This window comes from Lactuca virosa, chromosome 4 (genome assembly GCF_052849685.1).
Source record: "Lactuca virosa cultivar CGN04683 chromosome 4, Lactuca_virosa_CGN04683_v6, whole genome shotgun sequence".
In the NCBI taxonomy this organism is placed as follows: Eukaryota; Viridiplantae; Streptophyta; class Magnoliopsida; order Asterales; family Asteraceae; genus Lactuca; species Lactuca virosa.
In genome coordinates, this window is record NC_136429.1 from 534,971,558 (window position 1) to 534,983,305 (window position 11,748).

The window sequence follows — 11,748 nt, forward strand, 5'->3', positions numbered from 1 at the left end:
CCCCCCCCCTTAAAAGCATTTAAAAACATTTAAAAGATTGATTATAGGGGTATGAACTCACCTTATGTGGGTGATTCAATTGAAGATTCGCGTAAGGATGAGAAGTTCCACGAATGAATTCCCGAGACACAAACGAGTCCTAAATGACATACAATGGCATATATAGGCATGTAATTAGTGTTTAAAACAACTAACATGCAAGGAAACAACCTTAGGGACTAGGAAACACTTGGAATGAAGTGTTACAATCACATGTGATTGTCTAAAGGGAGTTTACGGCCAAAGGAAGGTGTGTTCACGGCCACACTTGAGTTTACGGCCAAGGGAGAGTTTACGGCCAGAAGAAGGTGTTTACGGCCGTAAACACTCCAAAATGGTGCCTTTTGGATCTTGATTCATGCTTATAAGGTGTTGGTCTTATGAGGATACAAGAGCTTCTAATAGATAACAAGATGATAGAAGAAATACTCACACTTTGGATGAATTTAGGGTGTTCACGGCCCAAGAACAAGTAGGTGTTCTATGTGTTCTTGGTGAAAAGATGAAGATTTAAAGATAATATGGAAGAAAATGGAAGTGTTTTTGATGATACTTGAGAGAGAATCTAGTTTCAGCCTTGAAGATGTGAAGAATGATGAAGAAATGAAGGAAATTGATACATAAGGGAAGGGGTTCACGGCCAACATGGAGTTTACGGCCGTAAACTCTTGTTTGGGCCGTGAACTCCTTGTGATGGAGTTTCTGGCTTGATTGCAACTCACAGAACTTTAGCTGACACACCCCTACACACAATACTTAAGTGTATTAGGCTTAGAACCCTTAAACAGACCCCTAACAATGCTAAAAGATAGCAGAAACAAGTCTCACATTTGATTGGATTGATTGACTTTACTGGATAGAAAATTCGGGATGTCACAAAGTTATCAAGTAATATATGATTTTTCTTATCATAATTCCTAGAATATCAATTATGAAACCATAAACTTGTCATATCAGAATATTAGAATTAGGTAAAATATAAACATATTTTACTCTTAACTCTAATATAGACATTATACTTTACTTTTAACCTTTATAGCAACATAATTTCATTTATTAAACAATGTAACCAATATGTAACTTGAATCTTTGCAAAAAAGATGACATGTGTTAGATTACATATTGTTATTATCGGTAAAAAAATGTCAGTTGAGGTCTCTACATGAGGTTTAGCCAAGGTTAACTAGGTATTCACATTTAATATGAGAATGCCATGAGGAATACACAAAAAAACAAATAGAAAATATGTTGAATGTTGTACCTTTGTTTTTTATTTATTCTTTTGAGAAAAAGAAATTCGTTGAACCATTCTCCTTTGAGCTCTCAAGAATGATAATCTTTTTCTTTTTATCTTTCATCCACCCTATACCAATAAGGTCCATGAGCCCAAACTATAAATATTATTGATTTACATAATCAGTCCCCGTTAATTTAATCAGTCTCTTTTGATCACAAAATTAATTCCAAATTAATTTCTGATCAATACTAATTAAATAACATGATTTCTCAATTAATATATTATACTTATAATATATTAATAAACCATAATTAATCCTATTTCTCCATAATTCATCCTATTAGTTGCTAAGGTGAAGGCAACCCAAAAGGACCATGCTCATAATCGGGTCAAGTACATACCAAAATAGTTATAGGCTTAGACACCTAATCCAAGAGTCTCCCACTTGGATAAGTCTAATAATTATTTTGCAAGTACGACTTCAGAACCTGATTAGTAATCGTAGCTTTCAGAAGCCGTTGTCGAACTCTGATCCTATCAGCAACGTGTCCTTTAGATAAGGGATCATATATTCCTCCATTCTAGATATCGTATAGACATGAGACATGGATTATAATCATTCTCTCTGTCTATGTGTTGTTTCCCGATTTCCGATTTATGACGACTGACAACAGACTACAATTGAACACATCAACTTAGTCCAGGCTTGGCCAAGCGCTTATGGTGTCATCACTAAATCATCGAGGGGCCCACAGATATCACTTTTATCCTCTTAGGATAAAAGGAACGGATAAACATCGACTCATATGCTTGTACTATTTACTCATCAAATCACACACAACAATACGTTTTATAAGACCAAGTTACTGGTGCATTTACGCATTATCAATGTGCAACCTACTTGTAAACAACAACTATATGTCTCCGTTTGAAGAATATAAGATATTATCGTCTCACTAATCACCTGTGATAAAATCCATGAAGTGATCAGGTGAGCGTGGGTTTAATCCAATACTCAAATCTTATTTCAGGAGTACTCATGAACACTACAACAGACTTTTGTTATGTCTAAACACTTTAGACAATCTACAGTCAAATTCATGACTGTCTTACCTCATTACCTACTTCCAAAGTATGATTGAGTGTGGATGTTTGAATAACGTAGTTATTCTGGAAGTAAAAACATGGAAAGTGAAACACAAGAATAATACTAATCCTATATGGCCCCAAAACTTTTGAGTATAAATAAAACACATTTTATTTAATCACCATATTGATTACTCATTATTCATTGTATAATGTTTCGAATAATCAACTTAATACTTGAATTATAACAACAGTCATCCCATGCTCCAAGCATGCATACTATGTTTACCTATGGTCCTTACTTTGTGAAATAGATCAATTGTACACATTTCCAATGATGCTCATTTCACAATTCCTAATCCTTATCACTAGTGTAAGAATACCAAACTCTCGCCACTAGTAGAATGTATTAGATTCTAAACTATCATGCAGTGATCCTTTTGTAACGTCGAGGCACCAAAATCACAAAGACTTTGTCAACGATATTACAAAGCGTTCCATTTGACATTGTTACAAGACAATTCCATAGATACGAAGTCTCACATTCAAAGTACTTTCCTTTGAACATCCTTCTTGCATAAAAGTTTCTAATCTACATAGATTCTTAATATCCAGCTCCCATTATGGAAACATTTCCATACTTGCCATATGACAACTCATTCTAAATAGAATCCTACCTATTCATAATAATTTCGATATGGTCCATCCATTACCATACTTCCAACTGCCCACAATTGACCAATCCTTGGCGAACCTTAGATCTTCCTTGACAGTTGTTTAACTATTTTAGCCATATATGGTTCTGGTCCCTTTCCCTCTTAATGCCCTAGACATTTGGAATAGATAGAACGAATTAATATTACAGCATATGCAATCGATCATATACCCGAAGCGTATGGGATACGATACATAATGTCTTACATAAACACATCGTACTTTCCCAGTCTCTTGCTATAATATTGCCATATACAAAATGCCCTTATGTTAAATCTTTTCAACATAACATTCATATATGTCCTTTGACTAAATTTGATTAAAATTTCTCGATCTAAGATTTTAGATTTGAAATGAAGTATAATATTCTCTCCCTTAATTATAGCAACTTTTCAATCTTTGGAACTTTGCGAAGTGAAACCTTTTGTTTTCTATAATTAATATTGCTAACTTTCAATATTTAATATAATAATCCTGCTCCCATTAACATGATAATTATTTCCTTACCAGCATAACACTTATGCTCCCCCTAGCTTTGACATGAATTCAGAAAACAGCTGGACTTTTAGAAATCAATACTTATTAACTTCCAAAATTCATATTTCTGATACAAGATGCTTCGATAAGACTTAACTAAGCTTCTCAAACTCATACACATTTCCTTAGATAACTCATATGTGTGTCTAAACAATTCTAGAACTTATAGCAATAAGTCTCAAATGTTCAGATCCTTTTGCCATTTCTCACAATTCGAATTATGAAGAGGGATGCCGTAATCATAACCGAATTCGAGAAATGCAAATTACGTAATGCTATCTTCTTAAAAACTTCTTAGTGAAAGCGTTTTCTCACAATCATTTTCATGAAATGGAGAGAAACCTTGTAACTCGATTTTATGATGTATGTGTTCCTATCCATGTGAATTTGTCATAACCATCATCGTAAGACAATTGTTGTGACAAATCCAAACTCTTATGGATTGAACTTGTTCAATCTCGATCTCTTGCCACTTGGCAGCACGAGGGCCTACCATGTCTTCTAAGTTGTTGAGCAGCTCACCCTCACCGATCAATGAACTTTCACTGATCAAGGTGCTTTGCTTTTATGCAGTCAAATGAGGACTCGTAGAACTCACATGCATAGTTAACTTGTCAGGAATGGCACAAAAATAATAATATGTCAAAGCGATAGGTTTACACTTGATTAGTTCTTTAAATCCTTTTCAAGATCTTTAAAACTGCCACTGACCTCTTGACATATAACATTCTCTTGTCAAAGAACATTCCTTGACAAACAAATATTCAAGAGTTAGTGCGGATTCTTATCAAGACAAACACACAACACACAATTGGTCTTAGTTGGTCTTTGTCTTATCCAAGACATCACAACTTACCAATTTTTTAAAATGTGCAAGAGCGAGAAACATTTCTACTCTACATTTTGTGATGTGTTACTTACTTAAGACATGTCACTCAATACACAATCTTGGAGTATAACTCTAAGACTTGACCTTTTGGAACGAATTATGATTCACTTTTTGATTTAACCATTTCAACAATTCCTGATTCCTCTTCTTAGTCATACTAGTGCACTAAGTTGTCCTAAGAGGATTACGGTTTCATAATCATTAAGATGATCATAGAAAAATTACTCTCCCTTCTTTTCAGAATGGAGAAATTTTTATCTCTCTGTCTAATTGACTTTTCTTATTCGTTCTGCTATTATGGAAACTTTTCCAATGATTCAGAATCACACTTAAACTTTTAAGCATAACCATATTTACTAAACTTTTAGCAAATCATGACGAATAGTCTTATTGTTCTTTGTGGTGGACTTGACTAGTGCACAACTATGTGTACTAGATCCCCTGGTCCTTCACTTGACTCACATCTATATGTGAATAAGGAATTAGTCTCAATTTCCCAAATACAAAGGTTCTCATTCATCATACAATACCAGTTGCATGATTCCAAGTTTCTGTCCAATTGAAACTTGAGCGATGAGAATCATTCCTTATTTGGCAAATTTTCGACATTTCCACAAATAACATAACTAAGAATCACATCCATATTTCAATAGAAACATATAAACATCAAATTTTCACTACTACCATTGTAAGGATATATAAATAAGACAAAAATCAAAATTTATTTTATTTATAAAAAATGCGGAAAAAATTGTCCTTACAACTCAAGTACAAATGAAAAACTATGCTACTAAATATTCCTAAGAAATCTATCATAACTCTAAGTGCCAGCTCAAAAATCCGATCATCGAACCATGCGATCGTAATCCATTTCTTCGCGATCAGACTCAACTCTCTCTTCCTTTAAGCTTCCTTTCTTTTCTTCGATCCTACAAAACATCAAAATGCAATCTTATCACATCATGTATTAAGAATCTACAAATAGGAACTTAATAGAGTTAGATAGTGGATTTACATGCGGTAGAGCTATACATCTTGACTCTCCCATCCTTTCGATATTTCAGGTAAATAGGGCAGCTTCGTAACCAATGCCCCTTCTCTTGGCGGTAGAAACAAATGAACTCTTTTGGAACAACACATGGGTCAATCTTAGATTCAGACTTTCTCTTTAGCATCCGGTCAAACGGTTTGACCTTGGCCGATCCCTTTCCATTGGGAAGAGAAGACTTTTCTGGAGTTCTAATGTTGCCATTGTCAATGTCCATGGAAGCTTGGGAGGTTGATTTACTTGTCACATTTGCTTTACCAGTGCGCCAAATCATCTTTGATTCAATAGCAATTAGCAAATAAGTAAAATCAATGAGAGTCACGTCATGGTCCACCATATAGTAATCATCAATGAACTCACTATATGATTTAGCAAGTGATTGAAGAACCATGTCAACGACCAACTTCCTTGAGACAACGACACCCAACATTCCCAATTTGTCAATGTGTGACTTCATCTCCAAGACGTGTGCACACACAGGACTTGAGTGACCTTGAACTTTTCAAGTATTTGAACTTGTGGGCCAGGGAGAATAATTGGAGGAGGTGGAGGAAGTGAAGCATGTTCCAGTACCGCGGTTCAATCGTGGAACATCATCTTCAAGTGGAAAGCTATTTCCATAGGATTTGGGAAGACCATAGTTAGATTTTGACAGCTACAAAAGGGAAAAATTCAAGTTAGTTGATTTGATCCTTAATATAACACCCAAATTAAATATTAAGGCTAGGAACCAACACAATATTCTACAATTAGGAAGAGGGATGCCGTAATCCAATTGCAGAATATTTGAAGGTAGGTAAATGACGATTTACCAAATTCCACCATGAAAAACAAAAATTGAAAATTAGGTTTTAAATGAATTTGAAACTTCTAGATCTTTTGAGATTCATTGAACTTTTCAATGGCATGTTTAATCTCGATTATGCCCTTCATGTTTATGACTGGGATTCCGAGGATCACAAACAAGGTGTGGATAACCATGCAAATTAGCTTGGTACTCTCGATGTCAATTACCACCCAATCAATGTGCCGGGTAACCACACACGCTCCATTGATCAATGATAATTTTACGAGAAACCCATTGTCATCCTTCATTGGTCCTATATTAGTGTGCCGGTTAACCACACACGCTCCACTAACGACCAACAAGGTGCAATGTGCAATTTCATGGATTAGCACCAACTCCACATTTTTCCTAAAGTAACTAAGATTTGGGAATTTATAAAGTGTTTAGCTACTTCATATTTCACTATACTTATAATGGAAAGTTGTGTCCTATCCTACCCGTTCGGCTAACAACCCTCCACTAGTCAAGAGTGCGGTGGGTAAGAGTGGATACCCATTCAATCGCCATTTTATAGGCAATTTCCTTAAACACCCCTTATAGACCAGTTTCGTGAATGAGGCCTACTAACGGTAAGACTGACTCTATGCTTATACATATATAATATATTCGACTTTTAATTTTATATTGTATAAGGGTGTATTTTACACTTTTAAAATACTTATTGGTTTAAACTATTAATAAATTAGACTTTTAATTTTATTAATCTTAAACCATATTATTATGGATTTAGTAATTATCTCTTTTAAATAAACACTTAATTAATTTAATAAAACCATAAGGGTGTAATTTGAACTTTTCAAAACACTAGGGTTTTAGAATTTAATATTTCAAAATTAAAACTTTTTAATCAAATTTTAAATTTCAAAACTTGAGGGCAAATTTTGAAACTTTTCAAAATATATTTTAGATCAAATTTGAAAAACAATTAAATATCATATAATTAATAATTATCAGATAATTTGACCTAATCTATTTTTCTTACAAGATAATTCAAATCAAAAATACAAATAATTAATCTTTATCTTATAAAACAAGTAATTATCTTAAACTGACAATTATCCATTAATTTGATTAGGATATCAATTACCATAATTAAAAAATCTGATTTTTGTTTGGAAAAACAATTTATGGTAATTATCCAAATCAAATTAGGGCAAAATTTTCGAAATCTGCTGTCAGACTGTGTTCACGAGGTGAACACACTGTGTTCACGAGGTGAACACACTGTGTTCACGAGGTGAGTATGGTCAGATTTGAAATTCGCAATTTTTTCAGCTTTGAAAACTTAACTGTTGCATCATATAACAGAAAAACTACCCTAGTCTCTGATACCACTGATGAGTTTTGAGCATAACATCATTCCTATGGTGTACATGCAACCCTAATGCTTTGGATCTAGGTTTTCCTCAAGTTAAACATGCAAACAATCTTTCAAAGCATAAACCCTAATCTAACATGTCTAAGAATGAAATTCATATGCAAATAAGGGTTTGGAATCTTACCTTACTCGTTATGTAGCAATAACAAGTCAATCCACAAAGTCCTTGACTCTTGAAAGCTTAGTGCCTCAAGTGTTGCACCTCTAATGGAATCACAAACACCACTAGCAACAAGGAAGAACAAAGGAGAAAGGGGGAGGCTACAAAAAAAGTCGAAGGTACTCTTAGATAGCATGGGGCGATTTTGGGGAGCCTTGGGGTTCCTTTAATAGTTGAGGCTTCTAGGGTTATCAACATGGAAACCCTAATTCCCTTGCTTAGGCCCTAAGCAACATATGGACCCCTTAATGGGCAAGCCTTGGACGAAATCTGTATGGACTCTCATAGATATTTCATCCATCCTATACCAATAAGGTCCATGAGCCCAAACTATAAATATTACTGATTTACATAATCAGTCCCCGTTAATTTAATCAGTCTCTTTTGATCACAAAATTAATTCCAAATTAATTTCTGATCAATGCTAATTAAATAACATGATTTCTCAATTAATATATTATACTTATAATATATTAATAAACCATAATTAATCCTCTTTCTCCATAATTCATCCTATTAGTTGCTAAGGTGAAGGCAACCCAAAAGGACCATGCCCATAATCGGGTCAAGTACATACCAAAATAGTTATGGGCTTAGACAGCTAATCCAACACATACATAGATACATCGGCCCTTCGTGGTTTCTTGTTGGTATTTATAGTATTACGATCTGCATCAAATAACTTGATTTCATTAGTATAAAGTTTTCAATAATATTTATGAACAAATATTTTAAATATGAAGCATCAAACATTTTTAGAATGTTATTTAAAAAATTAGTCAGAATATTAGAACAATTTTGCTAATTTGAGTTTGAATAATAACTCAAAATCTATAATGAGAATACTTTTGAGTTACCTATAGAGTTCATCTATATGCAAATATTTTCATGATTTCATATATTCTACATAAATCACACACATTGATGTAGGTCTAAATGATATGTTTATAATATTATATTTCATTATGTCGTGAGTTTCAGAGATAACTATACATGTAACGACCCAAAAATCTAAGGTAAAAATTTCATTTTTATCATAACCAAAACACTATTGTAACTTTGTTTAAGATATTGAAAAATATTTCAATTAAACAAATATCAGAGTCTAATCCCAAAGATCACGTATTGCGGAAAACACGGGTGTATGCGTTGCGATCGTCCCAAGCTCTTTCAATTGAAAACTGGAGTACTTGAAACAAATAATGAAAACCGTAAGCACAAAGATTAGTGAGTTCCCCAAATACCACATACCATACATATCAAACGATCCATACATGCCATACATAACCGCGATCCATACATACCATTCGTATATCATAATCAATAAAGGTGTTATGTGTCGTGCATAGTCTTGCCATTATGCCACGAGCCACCTCGTGGTCTTTCTTGCCAGGCCGGGGGCCACAACCCTAGGTCTTACAGACAAGTGCCAGGAGCCACCTCCGGGTCTTCCATGAAAGCATCACAAAGACAACTAGCATACAATCTACAACCACTTAACTAATAATCGCTAGAGTTCAGACTCTGGTCTTTCATACAGTGTGCTAGGAGCCACCTCCTGATCTTTCATGCATAATGCCAAGGGCTAACCCCCAGATCTTCCTATAATACAAAAACCCAATGGGTCGGCATTGGTGCCTTCGACCCATACAAACAGTGAGGAGACTCACCTCACTGCACGAAACCTTAACTGCTGACCTGACGACTTCCCAAACTATCAATACCCAAACAACATCCAATTAGAAACTGAAATCTAAACCATGATCCATAATCCAAACTTGGGGTAAAATGACAATTTTATCCCTGGCCCATCAAGACTCATAACCAAGGCCCAAACCCAAAACCAACAAGGCCCAAAACTATAAGATCCATAAAAGTCCACTAATGGCCTAATTTCCAAATTGGGCCCGATCCCATATGCGTCTTATCCAAACAACATATTTCCCTCGAATACAATTCAGGTTACCACAAACACCCCTTGGGACAAACTTGATCAAAAGCATAAGTCAAAAGTCAAAGTCAACACTCTGAGTTGACTCAACTCGTCGAGTTATCCCATAACTCGCCGAGTTTCCATTAAGCACAAAATCGCGATATTTTGATCCAACTCGCCGTGTTTCCCTTTAACTCGTCGAGTTCCTCATTTTTCAACAAAATTGGGACAAACCCAACCCAACTCGCCGAGTTCCCTTAAGAACTCGTCGAGTTCTTCGATCAACTAACCCATTTAATGCATTAAGCCACTATTCTTCAAACCGAAGCCCTATTTTCCAGATCTAGACTAATAATACGTCTATAAGGGTAAAGTTTCCAACTTTACCCATTAAGAACCACCCTAAAGGCATAAAGCTCAAACCCCTAATCCTAAAAGGCTTATGTCTTAGTCAAAAAACCACCATATCTTCAAGATAGAACCCATTAACATAGATATGGGCCTTAAAGACCAAAAGGTCACGTAAAGTCTTCAACTTTACTCACATGCAAGGCTAGAGGGAACTTAACAGCTTAATAGAAACCATAATAAGGGCTTAATGGATGCATGGAGCCCTTAAGACCATAAAGTTGACACCTTTATGCCACAAGAGATCCATAGAACCATAGATCTGAAAGGGTTTCTCCAAATGGGACGTCAAACTCCCAACAACCACTCCATTTGGACCAAAACATGCAAAAGAACCCTAAGAAGGAGATCTATGAATTCACAAAGCAAGATTGAGACTTTTTACCAGAAAAGTGTCGAAAATGAAGCAAGGATTCGAGATCTAGCAGCTCCTTCTTGTATCACCAACTCTCACCAAGCTTCCCTTCCTTCCAATGGCTTCAAACACACCACCAAAGCACTCAAAATGGCTCACAACACTCAAAAATGCCTTAGGGTTTCGAGGTTAGGGTTTAGGACAATGGTGGCTGGAAATGATGCCAACATATGGGGTTTAAGTTGTTCAAATAGGATGCAAACCCCCGAAATTAGGGTTTCCCAAACCACGTCCAACTCGTCGAGTTGGTCTTTAAAAATACGTGTGACCAATACTTCCAACACGTCAAGTTTCCTCCCCCAAACTCGATGAGTTGGCCTTCATAAATGAGGTTTTTATTTCCATAATTGACCTTCTAGATTCTGGATGTTACAACTCTCCCCCACTTAAATTAGATTTCGTCCTCGAAATCTCTCCTTATTAACACTCATATCAAAACAATCAACCTGATGATCATGATTGGAAATTCTGCGCAGAAAAATAACCTTCCCAAGGCAACTGAAACCCAACCTGAAACTTTTATCCCGAAAATAATACCCAAACCGTCTGAGACCCGAAATCTACAATGACCTGATTTCCCGACAGATCGCCTGTGCTGAAACAACCCATGCCCTCTCTTAACGACTAGCAAACCAATTATAACCCTTCTAACTTTGATCATACAACGGCCTATCCCGATCTACTAAAACCATCATTAGGATAATCCTTCAAGCCCGGTGAAGAACAAATCCTCAATATTTGGAATAAAACCCAGTCCCATCTCGCCTGAATCCCGAAACCTACAATCTCAATGGTTTGACTCCCTGTTAGACCTTTCACACCGAACCGCCACCAAGCCAACCCCATAGAGTTTCATACCAACAAAATGCTACAAAGGGGAGAACAAAATCACAGACCATATACAGTTACAGAACACTTATACTCAACCGAAGTCTCAGATAATCATTCGAGTAGAGGATTCACCCCTGAAACAGTTACACTCAAACGAGAGCTGTGCAACAGGGTCAAATCAATTACTCTGAGATTAATTAATCCCACTATGAGTGACTTAGTGTCA